This window comes from Miniopterus schreibersii (genome assembly GCF_964146895.1).
Source record: "Miniopterus schreibersii genome assembly, chromosome: 3".
Lineage (NCBI taxonomy): Eukaryota > Metazoa > Chordata > Mammalia > Chiroptera > Miniopteridae > Miniopterus > Miniopterus schreibersii.
Genome location: NC_138103.1, coordinates 93,004,138 through 93,026,558, shown reverse-complemented (window position 1 = coordinate 93,026,558; position 22,421 = coordinate 93,004,138). Strand labels below are relative to the sequence as shown.

General features: G+C 37.3%; 1 pseudogene across 1 annotated transcript in view; it reads left to right on the top strand.

Annotated features, from left to right (window-relative positions):
• The first annotated feature begins 796 nt into the window (after window positions 1-796).
• The window catches only part of LOC308554938 (hydroxymethylglutaryl-CoA synthase, cytoplasmic pseudogene), a 41,407-nt pseudogene continuing 19,782 nt past the window's right edge, over window positions 797-22,421 (top strand). Inside the window, exon 1 of the transcript in view lies at window positions 797-944. The product of the transcript in view is annotated as a hydroxymethylglutaryl-CoA synthase, cytoplasmic pseudogene (transcript). The remainder of the gene's footprint in view (window positions 945-22,421) is intronic.

The window sequence follows — 22,421 nt, the reverse complement described above, 5'->3', positions numbered from 1 at the left end:
TTTAGTACCTATCTGACACCATACATAGTTATTACAGTATTATTGACTATATGCCCTATACTGTATTTTATATCCCGGTGACTATTTTTTTAAAAATCTTCACAAGAGAGCATGTTTATTTGTTTTTAATTGATTTGAGAGAGGGAGAGAGAGAAACATCGATCTGTTGCTTCTCGTACTCTCCCCAACCAGGAATCAAACCCAAAACCTTTTTGCTGTACAGAATGGCACTCTAAGCAACTGAGCACCTGGCTGGGACCCCATGACTGTTTTTATAACTGGCAATTTGTACTTGTTAATCCCTTTCAGTTTTACACCCATCCCCATCCCCTATCTGGTGACCAATTTGTTCTCTTTATCAAGAGTTTGTTTCCATTTTGTTTGTTTATTTTGTTTTTCAGATTCCACATATAAGTGAAATCATATGGTTATTTGTCTTTCTCTGTTGGACTTATTTCACTTAACATAATATCCTCTAGGACCATCCATGTTGTTGCAATTGGCAAGATTTCATTCTTTTTTATGACTGAGTAATATTACATTGTATGCACATACATCATCTTCCTGATCCATTTGTTTATTGACGGACACTTAGGTTGCTTCCACATCTTGGCTATTGTAAATAATGCTGCAGTGAACCTAGGGGTGCATATAACTTTTCAAATTAGTGTTTTGGATTTCTTTGGATAAATACCCAGAAGATTTAATCAAATATACCTACATAACGAAGCCTCCATAAAAATCTCTAAACTGTGAGGTTTGCAGAGCTCCCACGCTGGTGAACAAGAATGCAGCCATGTGCCAGGAGGATGGTACACCCCAGACTCCACTGGGATTGGAGCTCCTGTGTTTAGGACACTTCTGGACCACCTTCTGGGCATCTCTTCATCTGGCTGTTCATTTGTATCCTTTAATGACCTTTGTCAAAACTGGTAATCTAGGAGGTAAAAACCAGATATTTTAAAAAAAATGATGATATTAAATTGACTTAATTTACGTGTTAGCTGAACACTTTGTGAACACTGCTTTAGGCAGTTCAGGCAGTTATTTAAAGTAATTTTAATTTTAGTTATATTGACTTACATATTAAAGATATATCGAGGAAGGAATTAAAGTCACTGTTCTTTACTCAAATGAAACCTGAAGAACAAAGATACTAAGGTTCCTTCTCAATACTTATTTCTACCGTAAATCAATGACTAAAAGTAAAACAAAAACAAAAACAAAAACACCTTGGTGAATGGTTACAAATTACACTTCCTTCATCATATCATAGGTACATGAGAGAAAAATCCTTATTCCAAGACTTAATTCTCTCTTGTAGTATCTTCTTATTTGCCATAGTCCTTCTACAGACTTACTAAGTTAAATCCATCATTATATTCCTGTTGTGTTTTTATTGTGGGTATTTCAGTATGGGCAAACTAGATAAAATGCCCTCATTGCCATTCTCCTTTTCTTCATGGCTTAAATTCTGCTGGATTTCAGAAAACCCTCCCTTAGCTTAAGAAGTTTTCCTAAGAGGCTTTCTGAGCTGGAAAGGGTCTTCGACCCTCTTAACGTTTCCTCCAATGACTCCGTTCTCCACGCTGATCTCTGACTCTATTGGAATCACTACATCATTTACTTACTTATTGGAGCTCCATTCTCTGCAAATCTCGTGGCAGAGAGTAAACAACTGAAACAAGGATGCTCAAGTATGAAATTTAAAGCAGGTTTTAGAGAGGAAAGCAAACATACCAGGTGTCACATGCCATATTCTGATCCTTACCCCCTTTTACTGTGAGCTGTCTTTCTGTGAATTGCCTTTCAGATTTACATTGCTTATCCAAAGAAGTTCTTTTGCTCAGAATCTTAGTAAGCTCCCTATTTCTGACTCTAACTGAATGACTTATTTGGATTCTGGGAATATCTCATGTTTCCATCACAGTCTTACTTTATCTTAAAGGTGTGTCGTCACTTATCAGCTAGTAGGTATACCAGGGGCAGTGCCACTTTAACATACTCAGAGAGGGCTTGTCTTTTACTTGCTGTTCTTATGCCTGGTTCTTTAAGAATTACATCCTATCTATGGTCTTTTTGGGGATTTAGTTTTTGAAAAACCTGGTAATGATTTATTACAATGCCTTCATTGATCTATTTATGGCAGTAACATCCATTTAGAAAGTGGGTTACACCACAAAAAATGGAATATAAGCAGCCATTCTGTGAACAAAAACAAAGGAATCTGACTTTCAGGACTTAATAATTTTATGCCTCACGCACAGTCTGGTCATGACCCTTTATAGATAGAAACATAATTACCCAACCTAAAATCTAAAACATGATTTCATAAGAAATATAGTGGGAAGAAAATCTTCCTTTCAGAGCTAATCTACCTCTTCCTCAGAAGCTGTTAGTTACTTTGAATTTCTTTTGCCACCTCATTTAATATATGGGGGTGCAATATGATATTGTGGAAAGACTAAACAGCCAAAAGTCAGAGCTTGAGTTTTATTTTCAGTTCTACAACTAAATAAAATAGCTGCATCATGTTAAGCTGCATTTCTTTTTTTAAAAAAATATGTTTTTATTGACTTTTAGAGAGAGAAGAAGGGAGAGGGAGAGAGAGATAGAAACATCAATGATGAGAGAGAGTCATTGATCAACTGCCTCCTGCAAGCCCCCTGCTGGGGATGGAGCCCGCACCTGGGCATGTGCGCTGACCAGAACTGAACCGTGACCTCTTGGTTCCTGGGTTCATGCTCAACCACTGAGCCATGTTGGCTGGGCAAGCTGCATTTCTTAATCTCTCTGGTCCTCAGTCTTCTTCATGTGTAAAATAAAAAAGGTTGAATTCTGATACATCATCTAGAATCATTCTTAATGGTGAATATATAGGGATTATTTGAACTGCTATTATTGAAGTTTCCCCTCTCCCTTAGCACTTGCAAGTTCATGTAAAATGAATTATAATAGTTGTTAGCTAGAACAAAGAAAATGATTCTGATTACTGACCAGAATCCTTTAAAATAATTTGACCTATATTTTTGGAAGCATAATTTCTATTTTACTAAGTTAAAGAAAATAGACATCTGCCAACAAAACAACTATAACCATTTAAATTATATACATAGCATGGAACAAGCTCAAAAAATACAAAGAAAATTTAAATTATACTATCATGATGGAGTTTAGACCAATAGAAGTATAGCAAGCTTCAAAAAATGGCAAATGTTATTTAATCAGTCTTTCTGAGATGTCAATACAATGTCAAAAATGTACGAGTATGGGTGAGGCAAGGTACATTTTAGTATTAAATTAGAATGGGTTTTCTGAAAGTCTTGAATCTCTTAAAGACTTTCATGTTTCAGGTATGGGAAGGATCATCATTTTCATTATTGAAGAATTCATCGATTCCTCATGAAACATGGTATTGAAGAAGTATAGTGAAGACTTTTCTCTTTTCCCATTGTCCAGCTTCCAATTATGTTCAGGGCATCATCTGTTTAGCCCATTTTCATAGAGTACAAGTTGACCCAGAGAAAAGACTAATTTCGCATTTCCTCACTCCTCTGAAACAACAGATACAAAATTATTTAATTGTTTAAGTACATCAATGTTTTCCGGGAATGTGACCAAAGAAAGATGAAAGTATGGGTTTAGCCATTTAAACAAAATAATGAGATCAAACTCTCTTGGGTAGAGAGTAGTTGGAAGTACTGTTTTGTTCATTCTCTTCCAGTCGTGGTTTTCTCTTGTTGGAAATCACATGCTCTGTACTCATTATGAACACTCTCTTTCAAAAACCCCTGAAGGGCTCTAAATGAAAAGTGAAAAACAACTAAAAGAAAACCAAGAAAACAATCTTCTGAATTCACAGACACTTCACTGACTCAATTTCCATGATGATGTAATAGGAGGTATTAACTTTAAGTAACAGCTTGATATTTGTCAGTTCATGGATTTATGGTACCTCAGTGAATGGTACCACATTTGACAGATAGGCTTCTTAAGAATTTTGCTGATTTTTAACCTGTTAGCTATTAATTTATGTCCTTTCACATACATTGAATTAGTCCATTCATTAGAAACTGTAATACTAAATTGTATTATATGAACTCTGTTCAAAATTATTAGTCTCCATGGCTAAAGTGGAAATATGTTGATATTTTTTTTCTTTTTAGGAAATATGTTATAGTAAAAGGAAATCAGATGTTCAAAGTACTAAATACAGAATCAAGAGCTCCAATTTGTCTTTCTAATGCTGAGTCACTGTGAGATGTGAGAACATTTTTTTCCTGTTCTGTTGCGAGTAATTATAGTAATGAGGCACCTTGAAAATATAAGCTGTTAATTAATAAGGCTATAACTAATTGAAGCTGCTTTATACCAGTGTCTGGCATTTTGAACAGTAATCATATGTTAATATATTCTCACACTGTATGAGATAATATCCAGAGTTTTGATCACCATCTCTCATAATTTATTCTTAATCCACCCTCTCTGTTTAGCTCTCTCTAAATCTAGAGTCAGTCAAGTGTCTTCTATCTCTTACAATAACTACTTTATTCAAATGTTTTTACCCTTAGGAAAGATATAGCTTACTTTCTCCCCAAGTCAGTTTAACTCATGTCACTGTGTTTTATTAGCCACATTTCATCTTTACCTGTTTCCAAAAATGAAACATCTCAATCGTTCTTTGAGTTTGTCTATACTTACTTTTAAACTTTTTTCAATGTGATGATAAATCTAATATTTCAGTCACAACCATAACTGGATCCTATTTCCTGACTGAAATGGAGAAGATTTTTATAAGGATTTTGTAGCAATTACAATACTCAGATGTTAAGTGGGCACAAATTTAAGGTCAGGTGTTATGCCAGTTAACGTTAAAATTAATTAAGAGGTTGGAGATGCCCATAATTTGAGATGTCCATGCATCTTCCTTTCTGCCAGAGATCTCATTGAAATGATAGAAATTATATCTTTAAAATAATACAATCAAGACTGCATTGGTAAACAACACCTCATTTTGAGGTGTTCCATGAAGATAAAAAGCAGACGGAATTTGAGTGATGGAGAAATCAGAAATGAGAGAACTATAGCCAAAGGAACCAAAGACAAGCCTATTTTCCCCCCAGAAGACCCTGGAGAAGCTCTAGAACAGAGCTACTCAATACAAAGAGTGGCATGTACAAATAGTCCTGGCTAAGGACAATTATCAGGGAAATCAATTAGCAACTGCACTGGAAACAACTGTTCCTTCTGCATATTCAAGGATGCTCCTCCCATTCATGACTTTGCTGCTTTCTCTAAAGATATGGCACCTCCCAATCTTCCCAGCCTGAACTCTTAGCATGAGGACCTGAGAGACAAGTGTGGCTGAGCTCCTGGTAACTTTGGCATACATGAACACATACTTACACACACATACCTCCCCATCCCCACCCCCCACCCCCACATATGAATCCAGTATATTGAGACTTGCTGAATTTTGAGCTTTTGTACCCACAGTTGTGGAAATTCTCCACCTGGTTGCTTGTTAATTGCCCTCATTTCCCACCAGCAAGCCTGCTTTGAACACACACTACCCACTTCCACAGAACATGCAACCAAGACTTATTTAAAGAAGTTGTTGGGAGTGGGGGTAGAAAGGACTTACATAAATGCAGAGGAAATGCTTGCCAGTGATTTAACTTAATCAATTAGAACCTCATTCATACATGCGCAAACATCAAGAGCCCCAGGTTTTTAAGGAAAACAAATAGCATGAAGAAAAGCACAAAGTTGAAAATTGTAATAGATGATATCAGTGGAAATAGAGGGAATGTTGAACAAAAATTTTTAAAAAGCCCAGCCATGTGTGGCTCAGTGGTTGAACATCGACTTAGGATCCAGGAGATCGAGGTTCGATTCCTGGTCAGGGCACATGCCTGGGTTGCGGGCTCCATCCCCAGTCCGGGGCGTGCAGGAGGCAGCTGATCAATGACTCTCTCATCATTCTCTCTCTCTCTCCCTCTCCCTTCCTCTCTCTGAAATCAATAAAGATATGTTTAAAAAAATAAGTTTAGCCTGGCCGGGCATGGCTCAGCGGTTGATCATCGACCTAGGATCCAGGCGATCGGGGTTCGATTCCCGTCAGGGCACGTGCCGGGGTTGTGGGCTCGATCAATGACTCTCTCATCATTGATGTTTCTGTCTCTCTCTCTCCCTCTCCTTTCCTCTCTCTGAAATCAATAAAGATATATTTAAAAAAAAAAAAAAGTTTTAAAAACATGCTAATTGTTAATCTCAAAGAGATTTCAGAAGATATCTCTTCCAAAAGAAAAGGGCAAACATAGAATGGAAAACACTTTTGGGAATTAAACAATATGAGTACCAAAGTACAAAATTTAGTGCATAGGATGAATAATGAAAGAACATGGCTTAAAGTAGTATTGTTTACATGAAAGACAAAGTTGACAGTATCTCCCAGAATATAGGATGAAATTTAGAGATAAAAAATATAAAAGTAAGTTGAGCAGGTATTAATATAAGTTCTATAAGAAGAGGAAGTAATTATAAAAGTTAAAAGAAAATTTCCCCAAATTGTAGAAAGCTTAGGTCTCAGGAGACCTTGAGGATAAGCTCAATACTAAGAGGAGTTAATACAAAAGAGAAAAGAAAGTGGAGAAATATCTTGTTTCAGTTTAAAAATTCTAAGAGTAAGGAAAAATCCTTAAAAGCTTCTGAGGACATGGAGATAATTCATTTACAACAGGAAAGAGCAATAATCTTGGCAACTCTGGATACTTGAAAGCAATGATGTGATGACTTAAAAATTATAGCAAAGATGACAGTTCACTTGCAGTTCTCAATAATAATTCAAACTGTCTATAAAATAGTATTCAGAATTTACATTTTTAACATATAGAAACACAGAACATTATACATAGCACTCTATGAAAAAGTTACCCAGTGGGTGCTCAGGATAAAAGAAAAAGAGAGGATGAGCTGACACACAGACAGGGTTCACAGTGCAGCAGGACTTGAGGAGCGTTTAAGGGAGCTTGTCATTGCTGGCAACGCAAATTAAAGGTACAAGTATTTTATTTAAAGCTACACTAATCACCACCAGTGGAACTAAAAAGAAATAATCCTACCCTTGGAAGTAATTTTAGGGATGGGAATTTTGAAAGATTTGTATTTTTTTATCTTTCTGTGTTTCTTGCAATGTATTTTTTACTATGTAAGTATATGTAAGTATATGATTTTATAATAATAATGACAAAAATAACTAGTTTTGGAAAGAAAAACTCCTAAGGTCTTTGATATAACATCAAAGAAAGCACATAAAATTATTTTAAAAGTTCTTTTAAAATTTTATAGGTACTTCAGATTTTTGCTTAAACCATCGAAAGCAATCAAGGCAAATGGTAAGAAGAGGCAGTGGATGAGGGCAGGAGGGCTAGAGATCAAAACAATTACTATAGTTTAGGAGAACTTCGAAACAAATGGATTGTGGCCAGGCATTCAGCTCCTGCACTATAGAGAAAACATAACAGGGTTCATGGTGTGTAACCTGTGCAGTTGCACAGGAATCTATGCTCAGGAGCATCTCTTGCTTGGGGTTAAATGCTCTATGGTTGCAGTCTTGAAATTTGTGATAATTTTATCTTTGAACTTGTATTTTGTAAATGAAGTCCAGTGCAATGTTAGAGCATGAGATGGGGGCTATGAGCCTTGGAGCCTCAGAGCCTTGGCTCTGTCAGGACTGATTCCTCTTCTCTACCTTCCCACCTCCCTGGAATCAGTTATCTGCCTCCTGGTGTTTGCCACTTGGTGCTCTGGACTCTGCTTGGCCTCTCCATCCCCGCCTCACCATGGCTGCCACCCCCTGGGCTGCATTGGTGGGAGATGTTTGCATTCTGCCCCTGTCTTCTGCTTCTGGAGGGACTTGGGCATCAGCACAGGAGGGTAGGGATTAGGCAAACGCCTTCTGGTGTCTCAGGGTGGGATAAAGCTGTGACCCTTGTCACTTCAGTCTGGCCGTGCTGTGGTGCATTCTGCAGGCAACTTGGCAAGGGGTCTGCAAATGGACTGAATGTCTGTGTCTCTCAAAATTCATGTGTTGAAACACTTAGGTGATAGTATTTGGAGGTGGGGCCTTAGGGAGGTAATTAGATTATGAGGGTAGAGCCCTCATAAATGTAACTAGTACCCTTATAAGAAAAAACCAGAGAGCTAGCTAGCTCTTTTTCTACTATTTGAGGATGCAGCAAGAAGACAGCCCTCCATAAACTAGGAATAGAACTCTCACCAAGAACTTGACTATGCTGGCACCCTGATCTCAGCCCTCCAGCCTCCAGAACTGTGAGAAATAAATGTTTGTTCTGTAAGGCACTTAGTCTGTGGTAATTTGTTGTAGCAGCCTGAAGTAAGACAGAGCCTTTCCATCCCCCATCCAGCATTGACATTGGGGTGCACATATATGCTGTGGAGTGGGGCCCCAGGCTGTGGAAAGGAAAGATTGACTTCGCTTCTTCCAGTCAGGACTACAGATTTTCATTTTGCACTAGGTCCTGCAAATTATGTAGCTACTCCTAGAAGTCAACTTCATGTAAAACAAAGACTGAGACATCCTTGGGTACCATCCTGCCGTTTCTGTTGGGGTCACGATTCTCTCTCCCTATTCCCAGAAGATATGAAATGTCAGGAATTCTTGTTGATCTTCATATTAGTACCCTTGGCACTACCATAGCCACTTCCTGAGATTAATACTTCCTTCTCATTCTCAGTGATATTTTCTTCTCTTAGAATAGCCACCAGTGCTGCTGTGGACTTCAAAAAGTTGCCCAGTCACTTTGTTGCCAGTTCCAATTTCAAATCACCCAGTAGATTTGTTCCTACTTAACCAATCTTCCCTGACACCTTATTTCCATGCATTTTGCCTTCTGCTGCAGTCTGCTCTCACTTGTATTTTCTGTCTCCCAGTCCAGTACTTTGTTCTTTATACTCCCACAGTCTCTTTGTCCTTGTTAATCTGGTGGTAAGATTTATCTCCTGCATTTCCTGAAGCTAGGTGGGATTTACATTCTTGCTAGCATTTATTTTTTTACCAAGCCATTTTTTATCTTGGGAATGGTATTTTTCAACATGTCATTATGTTGGGTGCTTTGTCTAAATCAAAATATAGGTCTCCTGAAATTTGGGAGTACATCTGTGTCTTTAATTAACTCTACTCCTGCTGATCTTCATTCAGATTTCATTTGAAATAATTTCTGCATGCCTACTGTCTATAAGGCCCAGCACCTGGGGCTGGAACATCCACATAAAATGCTCTCCTTAGAATTTTTCAGGAGAGCTGCTTCTATTTGAAATAGAAGGAAAACATATAAACTACAAATAATTTTCATACAGTTTATATTTCATTTTGATGATCAGTTGACTATTAGGTATATTTCATATGAAATTAATATTAATGTTTCAAATATTACCATTAATATTTCTTTTCTCTTCCATACTTTCTCACCCAGCCACTGGAATGGCTCAGATTACTTACTCTAGAAAATACAGGAGCAGATAGGCAGGATAGAAACAGTGACAGAAGTGAAGTAGGAAGGAGAAATGTACCTAAAAATCTTTGGCAGGCCACTCTGGTGTGCTAAGACACAGTTTGGGGAACACTTTGACAAACTTACAAGTGTGTTTGGTTTTCCTATGTTTCAATAAATATTACTTGACAGCAGACCATAGCATAAATAGATTCTTGGTAAAGGCAGAAAGAAAGAAATAAAAATGTAATATATACTGTTTCTTCTATATGCAAGGCATTATACTAAACTTTATACATGTGCTATTTTATGCTCACAGTTTCTGAGGGAGGTGGATATTATCCCACTTAGAGGCAACAGAGGCTCAAAAACATTAATTTTCCATACTTGGACAATTGAAGAGTGGGAGAGCTTGTCCTCGTACATCAACCTGTCTGATTTTGTGATATTGCACGGCACTACTCTAAGAATTCTGTTCTTTCTTATTTATGTTTGCTTTGTTTTCCTTAGAAACTCAGTGGGCTAATATTCAGCTTTATTAATGAGACAGCCTGCTGCCTGACCTGTAAAACCTCACCTTTTCTCTTAGGAACCGTCTTAATTTAAAGAGCTGCCAGTCTAGGAAGGGTCAGCAATCTCCTTCCTGTTGAATTATCATGCCTCATACACTTTGTTTTATGGCTTCAGATTAGAGCTAAAGTTCTCCCTAGTTATCCATTGCTGTGTTTCAATAGGGACAGAGTTGGGCAGTGTTTTCCTTGGAAGTCCCTGTGGTCACATTCTGGCACGGGAGGAAACTTGGGCTTGTTTATCAGTATGCAACCAGCCATGGGGGAGGTGGGCTTCCCCTGCCCCTCCTTCTTCCATGTTAGTTAGCTGATTTCGGAGGAATGCGAGTAATGATCACAGAGACACAAGTTATGAGGTTTTGGTTCTTCAAAGAGAAGAGTCATTCTGGGACCACCTTTTACAATCCTGCCCTTCATAACCCCAATTTTTAAACTCCTGATTCAGAAGATCATGGATAAAAGCTAAACCAAAATCAATGTGAGAGAGAAAATTGTGAGCCATGTCAGCTGCTGGGACCATTGTTCTTTGCAGTATTCCGCTGACCTCAGGAATTAATGAACTACAGGGCCCTAGATGTAGGGTAGATTCCGAATTAGCAAGATGAGAGTAACGCTAACCTAACCCTGCCAGCTACAGCTGTACAGACAGGATTTGGAGCAGGGTACTCTAAAGGCCTACTCTAAAGTACCTTTACAGACTTTCCTTTGAAACTTCTTGCAGTCCTCTGCCCCAGGACTTACTGTTTTCACTCATTTTCTTCTAATTTTAAAATTTTACTCAAAACATTTATGCAATGTTTATTATATAGAAAAATTTAATCCCATGAACAAAACACATAAAAAGGAAGAAAATAATTGTGATAAAGCCCTGTGCTATTATTTTGTACATTTAGACAATGTGCAGCATCTCTGTAGTAAAATCAGTGTCATTTAGAGAATTTTAAAGAAAATGATGGAAAGAAAGCTATTTTCTGAATTCCAGTTCACCTTTTTAGTCTTAGAATAACCTTCTTCTCTCTCTAAAATCAGTGGAAACTTCTCTGGTGAGGATTAAAAATAGTAATAATCAGCTCAAAATAATCAATATGCCAAAGAGGCATATTTTGGGGTGGCACATTCTGCTTCTCTTCAGTGGGTTAGGACTTCAGCATATGAATTCCAGGGGGACACAGTTCAGCTCATAATACTGCCTGAAATCTATTTACAATCCAGCAACCAGAATGATCCTTGCTGAACACCCGTCAGGTCGGGTCATTTCTCAGCTCCAGTGCGTCCTTGCACGTTCCCATCTGGTGCCTGGCATAGAGGAAACACTCAATGCGTATTTCTTGAACAAATGTACTTCTTAAATGTGCTTTTAAAACTTCAAATTGGTGCAACACCTGTTTAATAAAATGTAGCTCTGCCCTCTTTTTTCCGTGTAATAAATGTAATAACCATGTGTTTTAGTGTTCCAAGCTCTTGCTTTACCTTGATGCAAGTATATTCTGTATGCCTAATGCATCTTAACAAGAATTTCAAAGATACAGAAAGGTGAAAGGTTAAAGAATTCACAGCTATGCTCATTAGTCCATCACCAGTTATCCCACATATTGTGGGCAGCATATTTCTCGAAACCACGTGTAATTGACACAACATTCAACTCTAAATACTCATAAAAAGTAGAGCAGACTTTCTAGTTGATGTAAGTCTCTTGATATCAGAGAAAATGTACATAAAACTTTATATTCATAAAGTATAACTTAGTGCTTTTAACAGCAGGCTTGGTAATTAGTTGGGCAATTAAGGGACCATAAATTATAATTTTAACTCAGATAGACATCCTTTCTAACACCTTGGGAAGTCCATTTACCATTACTTCTTCTATTTTCTCACCTACAAAATAAGTTTAAAAATAGATTCTCCGTAAACTTGCTCATGAACTAAAGTAAAAAAAGACAGGTTTAAAAATGAAGGAGACCTTGTAAGGTTATCTGGTGAAGTCCCCAGCTTTCAGGCACATTAATTTCATGAGGCTAGAAAGTCACCTTCTCTATTTGAGTCTTGAAAAATTTAAAGTATTTAATGTGTTTTAATGTTGTTTTTATAGAACATTACATAAAAACATTGCAAAGTGATATCCATGTAGTAGTATAAGTGTGTATCATATGGGAAGCGAAACTCTAGCTAACGTCTGCTACAGAGGTGAATGTATTTACCAGGGGCAACTTGATTGCATCTTACATTTTAAGGCCAAGCATGAACATATGTAAAGTAAGGTAATCCACTTTCATTAAGGCTGTTAGTGTCTGTAGGTCATGATTCATCCATCTGCCACCCAGCCTCCTCTGTGCAGACCCCATTCTGGATCCGGAACTGAGCTTAAACGTTCCTCTTCCTTTCTGAAATCATATTTTCTTAAAAGTGCTGGCTTGTATTTCTTTTCCTCATTTTGTTGCCTCTTCTTTCTCTCTCTCTTTAATACATACCTTGTTACTAACAAAACCATCAATCAAACCCATTGTGCATTTTTACAGTTCTGCATTTCTGTTATCCCAAAGGGATTTCATTCCTACAATATTTACTGCTGGGCCACATTTATTCATCTTATCTTGCCTTTATATATATAGTTTTCTACTGCACTCTTCCCTTGGGACCCCAATGGAGCTGAAGTTTATAATATTGAAGCGGTAATGCATTTTAGAGCTGCGCCACCTGGGTGGCCTCCTGCAGTGGTTCCCAGTTTGGGCATAGGAGAAGGAAGACTACTGATATTATCTCCTCAGAAGGTCATGTGTTGATGAAAAAATCATTCTGACACGTGTTAAGCTCTTGACACTTATTCCACTATTGCTATAGCTGTCAAGACTATTGCAATAGGGAAGAGAGAGATGAGCTCAACTTCAAATACTAGAACAAGTGGAAATTTTTAGCTAAGGGGTATGTGTGTGTTTGTGCTGGTGGTGATGGTAGCAGGGGTAGTAAATGGATGGAAAATTAACAAGAGGAGAAATCAAGGGTATTGGGGATTCTTGCTAAACTGACTTGACAGAATTCTTGCCAAAGGCAGGTCAGGATGATCAGATAGCAAGGGGGTGGTAGGGGGTAAGGAATTTGACCAGCTATCAAGGGTGACCAGATATCCAGAATGGGAGAATTCTCTCTAAACTGGCTTAATAAAATTCTTGCTAAAACTAGGTTTAGCAGTCCCAGCAAGACCCAAGGTCAAGGCTTAGTCATGAAGAGGAGCTCTTCAGATTGTCTTGATATTGATAGATGACCTGACTTGAGAAAAATTGGCTCAAAATGTCTTCCTTAAATCCCTGCAAATTTGCTTATTTCAACTATGTATTTCTACATTGGTTCTCAACTCCAGTTACACATTGGAAATATCTAGAGAGCTTTTAAAAACATAGCTGCCTCAGCACCCATGACCATCATAGACTTACTGAAAGTGTTTGGAACTGGTTATAGGCATCAGTGATTTTTGAATTTCCCTAGGTAATCTGATGTTTAGCTAGGGTTGACATCATGTCTCTAATTCACCAAATTAAAGAAACATTAATCAACAATGCCCCTTTCCCAGAAATTAAAATGATTTCTATCCTTAAGTTTGGCAAATTCTTAACATTTCCTTCTCTTAGCTATACAACCACAATTCTCTTACATTTTTCTTACAGGAAATATTTTTCACATTCATCTATGGACCAGTGAGGGTTTCCTCACATCCTTTCTAGTCTGGATACCCTGTGTTAACAAATGTCTGACATTTCTGATCCAGTAAAAATAAATATTTCCTGTTCCTTGCATGACTTATTCAAATAAACGAATTGCTGAAGTTCAAGTTACTATTTCTAAGTCATCCTTGTATCAGATTGCCCTTTTTTCAAAAGGAATTGTCTGAGTAAGGGGTGGGAGGGTGGGGCAGGCAGTAAGGCATTTAGGAGATTAGGGCCTGTAGTAACCTGCAGTTGTCTGTTGGGTAAGGCAGAAACTTTGTCTAGTAAGCTTGTGCTATGGGAGACAATGTAGTCTTCTCTGAAGAAGCTGTGGGCTACCAATGTAGTTCTGTGGTCATAAGAACCATGAGAAGAGCTCTTCTTTTAGTCTTCTTGTGGATACTTAACACCACCGGTGAGTCACCTTCTCAGGGAATTCTGTGGCTTTTCACAAGTCCTTTCCTTCTCTTTTCTGTAAATGGTTATGAAATGAATTATTATTAATAAATTATATTTCTGTGACACCTTTCTTTTGCCAAAGCTCCCAGGGGGCAGCACATACAGAAATAAAAACACAAATAAAAATATTTCTTATACCTCTTAACTCTGCCCATTGTCTGAAGGAATTATTGTTAATCCCAAGAATCACAAGTATTTTGAGTAAAGTTCTGTAAAATCCGTCAAGCTTGGAGGATGGCAGCCGTTAGGATGAAATAGTTGTAAGATAAAAAGCTTTAAACTTTAAAAACAGCTAAGAGGTGTATGAACTTTGGCTTTTTGGACAGGAAGAACCTTAGAAGAAATTGAAAAATTGTGTAAATGTTATATATTTGGGGGAAATTTTAAATATTACCAACTTGGTCTAAGTAACTAGTCACTTTAAAATGCAGAGTGTTTTTAAAAACTAGATTAGAATCTTAGCCAAGGACTAGGATTAACTATACGTTTTTGGTAAAATTTGAATAGCTGTGATGAAAATGGCTAGGGTTCATGCCTTTAGCAATTACTTTTAAAATTTGTCTTAATCCTCAACGCAAAAAGTTAAGAAAGGGAAATCAGTTGAAAACAAAATACCCAGTTTATAGCACAAAAGTAGTGTGTGGGTGAAGCTATCATGACTATAAGCAGTTATTTCAAAGACAGATGCATGTTGAATATGGAAGAATGATAAACTCATAGAATGCAACTGAAACATTAAAATTTCATAATATAAAACGTAAATTTCCCCCCCTTAGGCCTCAATACATTCAAAATAAACTCCACTTTCTTTTTTGTTTGCACACTGCTATCAGAAGCTGTCATGTCTGCATTATTTAGATAATAAACTAGAATCATTGCCTGAGCTCAGGCACTTTGTATGGACTTTAGAAACAACTCTCATTACTGGCGTTTACCCAAAGTTTAGACATTTCTCTGATTCTGGTTACTCTGGCTATAACTCACAATAACTGAGTCCTCTGAGGTCACTTGTTAAAGCTGATACCTTTTAAAAAATCAATAATCAAGACCACAGCTTGCCTGAAACCAGTTGATATGTTTGTTTTCAGAGAATCCTGCACAGTGACCTGGTTCTCGAAGTCAGAGGGGCAATGATGAAGTGGTTAATCATTTGTTCTCTAGCCTTACACATATCTGAGCTTATCATTAATCATCAGTGTCTATGGGTGTGCTAGCACTTTTTTTGGACTGGTGAGTTATAAAAAAATATATAACTGGTGGATAATGATTAGTAGAAAGTGGATGGAGAAATATCGATGCTGTCAGTTCATTGTTTTGTGCTTAACTTTTGCCAGTATTCATTATTACAGAACGTTTGAATGACTTCATGTCAACACTGTGACGAGCAGTTCAAGCCTTCAGAAATTTTCACAAAATACTTTGAAGCCATAAAAATTGTCACTGGGGCATATAAGGCTAATCTCTTGATATAGCTCTTTGTGTTATGCCTGGATTCAGACTTGGAAGAGTATATCCCACCAAGTGAGTGTTTTGTGTGTGGCTTATTTCAGGGTCCTGGTTAAGTTTCTCCCTAAGTGCATGTTTCCATACAGTTTAAAAAGTATTTAGATTCCATCTCTAAGCCCAATCTTTCAAATTTAGATTTATCTCAGTTACATTTCAGGGATATTCTTAGAATTGCAAAAGGTGAATTCTCTCTACTTTCTGGTACCAAACACTAAACCTTCTGGAGTTTACTCTGACCCTGCAACCAGACATCATCCACATCGTAGTCTCAGTAGGCAGAGTTGCTCAATCACCTTTTGGTTTGGTGAATCTTGAGGTTTATCCCTTTCTATGAGTTTATCATTACCTGACTGGTCTTTTCAAGGACAAACTCTTTACTTAGAATAAGAGTCACGTTAAGTCATGGCTCCTGACAGTGACTATTATGTCTCTGGTCAGTCATTCGGTTGCACCTCTAGCCTTTGGCATTGGCCAGTCAGTGAGAGGACATATGAACAACATTCCACGTTTGTCAGATCAGACCATCATAAGCAAGTAATAGCCGTGTGTGAGTTTGGGAGTATGCTATATTCGCTCTTTGCTGGTTCCACCTCTGTTAAATTCCAGTCTCAAAGAATGTTTACAAGAAATACCTACTGCATTCCTTTTTGGATAGAGAAACCGGGATGCAGAGGACATGACCTTCGAGACTTGAAACAGCAGTATCTCAGGCATTTGGCCCATGATTCACCTTTTTAAACCTTGTCTGGTATGTAGGAGACAATAAATAGTTCTTAAATAAATGATTGAACATTGAGTTAATCTTTAATGGTGCCAACCAAACTTACACCTTATCATGTGCCTTTCATTTGCTAGTGAAACATTTCAGAGGTTTACCCCTATGATACAGTCTGAAATTCAAACTCATTGTCTTGTCAGTCAAGTTTCAAAATAATTTGCATCATATATATTTTCAGTCTTATCTTGCATTATGTTCTTACAAGAGAGAAAATTTAAAATCATTAATGCTAATACTAGGTCATATCATTGTATATAGGAATAATATATGTATAGTACATTTTGTTTTATTTTGAATGATGGTTTTATTTTGAATACCATCTATTTTCAGACTACCACATTGATGTTGAGAGCCATCTGGATGAGATTGTCTTCCTCACTGATTTTCCTCTTCATTCATTTTTAGTCATATTAACCATAAAACCATTAGGAAGATGCAGTGAATATATCTGTGAATTGATTTTTTTTTTTTAAGTTCAAATTTCTTTGGAGAAAACTGATGACTGAAATACATTTAGAATTTTTCCCCTGTGTGTTTTTTCCTACAAATTTTTAATTGTTGAAAAGGAAAGAAAAAGTCAAAATTAATGCAACTTTAAATAAAATATCACTATGTAAAATGAATGTAAAATGCGAAATGTTATGATGAAATTAATTAGTAAAGCCAAATCTAAGAACTAGGATCATATATATAAATATATATAAAATTATTATGCATGTATATATGTATAATTATAGTACATATTGGATGCAAACATTTCCCACTTATTTTTGTTACAATATTTTGAAAAAAAATTATGACAGGTCTGACAACAATAGGAATTCATAATATATAAAATAGTTTTGCTTAGATTTTTATATATACTCAGTATGAGCAATTACTAGTAAAATTAATGACAAGAACTGAGAAAATGTCTCTGTACTTGATATCAGTAAGACCTTTTCCTTAATTTCTTTAGCCATATGTTCTGATGCTTTTTCTCAGCATCAAAACATGCTTAAATATCATCCTCTTCAAAGATAAAATAAAACACGAAACCTAATTTAGCCAAAGAGCCTGTCTCAGAATCAGTTTTGTATCTAGCTTCTACCTTTTTCAATTTTATCTGCAGATCCAAAATGCTCAAAAGACTTGTCTACCGAACTGGCAACATTTCATTATTTTCCATTCACTCATCAGTCTACTGTAAGGAGTCTTTTCTCTCTTTACTTCACCAAAATGGTTCCCTTTGTGACCACTAGTGAAATCCTTATGTTTAAATCTGTTTCCACGTGCTTTTCTTCTCAGCAGCAACTGATACCCTTGACCACTGTCCTTGAAATACTTCCTTTAACTTCAGCTCTGGGTTTCACATTTCAGGCTACAGTTTTCCTGTGCAGGTTTATTTCCCTCTACCTGGCCATTAAGTGTTGAAATTTCTCAAGCCTTTACTCCCTTCTGTTTTCTGTGTCTTCTTCCTATGGTATCTTCTCTATGTCCATACTTTAATTTACCATCTGTCTGATAAGGACTTTGAAATTAATATTTTGACCTCAAACTCTTTTTTATCTTTAATATTGTGTATGTCGATTGTGCCTTCTTTAAAGGTGTCTTTTTTAGGTGTTTTTAAATTTTTAAAAATTTCTTTATTTTAATTTTTATTGTTGACACTTACAGATGTCCTCATTCCCCTGACTTTGCCGCCCTCCACCCAGCCCCCACACTCCTTTCCCTTCATCACCACACTGTTGTCTGTGTCTATGTGTTATTCATATATGTTCTTTGGGTAATCCCTTTATCTTCTTTTATCCAGTTGCCCTGCCCTCCCTTCTGACAGCTGCCCAACTGTTCCATGTATCCATGCCTCTGTTTCTATTTTGTGCATCAATTCATTTTATGACTTCTTTTTAAAAATGTTTTAAAGGTGTCTTAAACTCAACATGTCTAAAACCATACCCATAGTCTTTGGAACCACACTGTTATCCTGTGTTTCCTGTCACAGTGAATGCTATATCACATCTCATTCAAACTTCCTCTGTGCTATGTTCCAGTTGGCCTGCCTGCCATTCTTTCAATAAACCAAGATAATTTCTATCAGAAGACCTCACACTTGCTTTTTTTTCTGCCTCTCCATTCTTTATTCACTTCTCAACTTAAACATCACCTCCTCAAAGAAGCTTTTTCTTGAGCACCATCTTCTATCTGTTCCTTTTGGCCAGGAAGTTTCTTCAACTCTACCCACTCCCAGCTCTAGATTTTACCTGGTTAATCCCTACTTGCTCTTCCAGTTTCATCCCGAAGTTCAATATACTGTGTCTGGCCCTGTGCTGTTGCTAAAATATAATGATGATCTGAAAACACAAGATGCTACTCTCTTACCCTTAGTCTAGAACAGAAACCTGTCTATAAACTCACTTGGTTCCCAACAGTAACCCTTTCTAACCCTCTTAACCTTTGCACAGCTTGTAAATATACATATTTATGCATTTATGGAATTAGTTTTTATCTCTCCCACTAAGCAGTAAGCTTCATGATTTGCAATATGTATTTGTAGAATAAATGAATTAATCATGTCTATTTAATAAACACTTCTTACATACTAACTATGGTAGATATTGAAACTCAATCCTTACTTCAATAATTAGTATGATAATATTTTGTGTATCTGTCCATATTTACAATGAAGAAAATTCCATGGTTAAAATTTGATGCTTCTGTTATTAAACACTCAGCTCAAGTTCATGTTTTGTAACATTTTCTCTCTCTCTTCTATAATCTAAGTTTCTATGCATATCTCTGTGTAATAGAAATCTTGCTTGTGCTAGTTTATAATATCCTTCTATCAGGCTAATCTCTTTTCTTTTAAACCACAGGTTTGGTAGGTCATCCTGTGGTATCTCTTTCCCCCTCACTCTCTTTTTTAACCACATCATTTGCATTTGTGTGACTCACATTACCTTCATCTTCCTACCCACTGAGGACATGTTTCTAAACTATGTTAAAGAGCTGGGCCAGTGGAATGTCATTCATATAGACAAAAATGTGAATGGCACCACATGGATGGGGTAAGGATGTGGCTATCCTATAGAGGATCATTTACCAATTGTTAAGTTGGCTTTCAAGTGTTTGATCCCTTCAAATGAAAAGGAATTAACTAATTTTAAGGTTGGATATTTATAATGGTAGTAAGTTCCTTTCTACAGTGTACTGAAATCCATCCACCCTTTCTTTTGGTTCTCCCTTCTTCCATTTAATAATCTAAATACTTGGAGAAACTAGTGCCAGACAAGATCTGAACATGACCAGATATGTTATCTCTTTTCTAATTGTTTCTCACATAGTAAGATGTCTAGATACCTTCAAAGGCCCCTCGAGCGGGGACAGAGCTGGAATGCACCTTCACAGATTTTAATCTAATAGTTTTTGTTGTTGTTTTTGTTTTTTTTACAAAAAGTTCTGTTTTCTCATAAATGGATTTAGTTTTATCCGAGGGACTACTAAATTCAGTTGAATGTACTATTGTAAAGATAATATAAAAAACCATTCTGGGCAGAAATGTTCTTTAAGAGCCTAAACCCAACAGTCTGTGTTGTAGACATTCCTTAAAATAATTAGTTGACAAAAGTTTCCATTTTAGTTACCATCCAGGGCTAAAGAAATCAATACATTTGATAAATTTTAATAGACTCAGAATTGGGAGAGATATTTGAGTCTCTGTGCTGAAGTGAAATCTGAAAAAGTAACTTTATTTTTATCTCTTACCTGAAACTTTATTATTTCTAGGGGCAAAATATACTTAAAGTGACAAACTAGACTTTTAACAATTGTTAATATAGCAAGTATTCTGTGTCTTGGAAGTTAGGACACTTTATGCAGTATAACTTCAAGAAAATCAATATAATATTTCTGTAGATATCCTCCTTATTAAAAGATTGCATATGTTCTGCCCAAAGAGACATTAAAACACTCAAAAGCAAATTTTTGTTCCCAATATGCTCTCGGGAGATATGAATGATATTGTCTCAATGTCTCTTCTTATAGAATATATTTAAAAATATACAAATAATTATTTAGGATACAAACTCTGAGAGCTAGTTAAAATTGAGCATGTACTTTGTAAAGGCAGCCTATCAGGTGTATTGAGCACCTGCCTTGTAACTATACCTGTGATCTCCATAATCCAGAGGCCGAGGGAAGAGCACATGGTGACAGAATATGTAATGGAAGGGGGGATGACCCCCTTCCATTCTCTTCATTGCAGTAGGTGGTAATACTACTTCATGGACAGGAAACTGTAAAGGAAACAGGGGCTGACTCCTTTTTTCACATGGCCCCAGTAAGGCAGGGACCATTTCAGTATACTTAGGCAGAGGAGCCCAGGGAGTACAGGCTCTCTGGATGGACCATGAAGCTGTTTTTGCCAGCCCCCTTTGCATAAGCTCCCACCCTAGCCTCTCTGTGCATCTCTGTTGCAGGTATGTTAATGCTGCTTATTTTAGTGGCCACACTTGAGGATGAAGTAAATTGCTTGAGCTCTGCCCTCAGCAGCAGAGTTCTGTCTCTATGCAGCATCCCCAGGGACGCCCCGACTGCCATGGACAGTGGGCGTGTTGCTCACCCTCTCGTTGGACCTCGAGGCTGTGTTTGACGCTTTCCGGGCACCCTGCTCTCACCCTGCGGTTCTCCTAACGCACCTCTCTGCCCTTCGTGCCTTCCTACCTCCGTAGCCATTCCTCAGATGCGTGTGTTTCTCATGGTGGCGGGTCCTGCTAATTGCTTACTCGGTATCGATTCTTCCCTTTTCCTTCACCACTGGAATCCTGCCTTTAATGGGGCTAAACTATAGTACAGGTAAATGTATTCACTTCTCCAGACCTTTTTGAGAGCAGTTTTGTGCAATGAGATAGAATCAAAAAGTCTAGAGGGTTAGCTTCTGGGGATGCTCTTGTTTTCTAGATAAAAAGGGACCTGTGCCTTTTCTTTTTCCCCCTTCTTGCCGAGAATGAAAAGCTTGCCTGAAGGTAGACAAGCCAGCTGGTAACCTTGGGGGTGAGAATCGCATGCTCAGGAAAGCAAAGCGAGGTGGGTCATGGGTTTTTTATTCCTTCTCTGCCTGCCTGCCCCTGGATTTCTCATGTGTCATAAAAATAGATCCTTCTTTGGTTAAGTCACTATGATTTTTGTTTATTTTCAGCCCAAAGCAAGTCATGCCAATCTCTGCCATTGTATCATGTTAAAAATTATTTTGGAAAAATCTTTTAGTATTTATTTTTATTTTTTACTTTGTTTTTATATTGTTATAACTATCAGTTAACAGTGTCCTTCCCTTTAATGCAAGCTCCTTAAGTGCAGAGGTTGGGCTTTTGATCCATGTACTCAAACTACCTAGCGCACATCTGGGTAAAGGCAAGAACACTGTGCTCTGACGCTGTATACACGAATGAAAAACGGAATTGGGAATTAGACTCCATGGAAAGGCCAGCCATTTTTATACTATTGAACTTTCCATTATATTACACTTTTTTGGGTAAAAAGTTTAATAATTTTTAGCGGGAGCCCTAAGAAATAGTAACTCAGTCCAAGGTTCCTAACAACCAGGAAGTGAAGAGAACCCAGTAAACACAGGGAGGTGCTTTAAACACATGGACTATCTAATGTTCTAGAAGGGCCGGAGGAGAGAATGGCTGCAGATGGGTGGTGGCTGGAGTAGTCGAGCGAGCGTTCAGAAAGAAGAGACTGGTCTGAGCGTAGCGCGGCCATCTGTCCCATTTTACTTCTTCCTTGTTTTCTGGACGTCTACCACCACTGTCACTTTAGAAATGTATATGGTATGTCTGCTGGACAGCTTCTGTGGTCTCCAGCTTTGTCCCTTTAAAATTCACCCACAGCTATCAGTGTCCTAAGATTAAAACTTGGC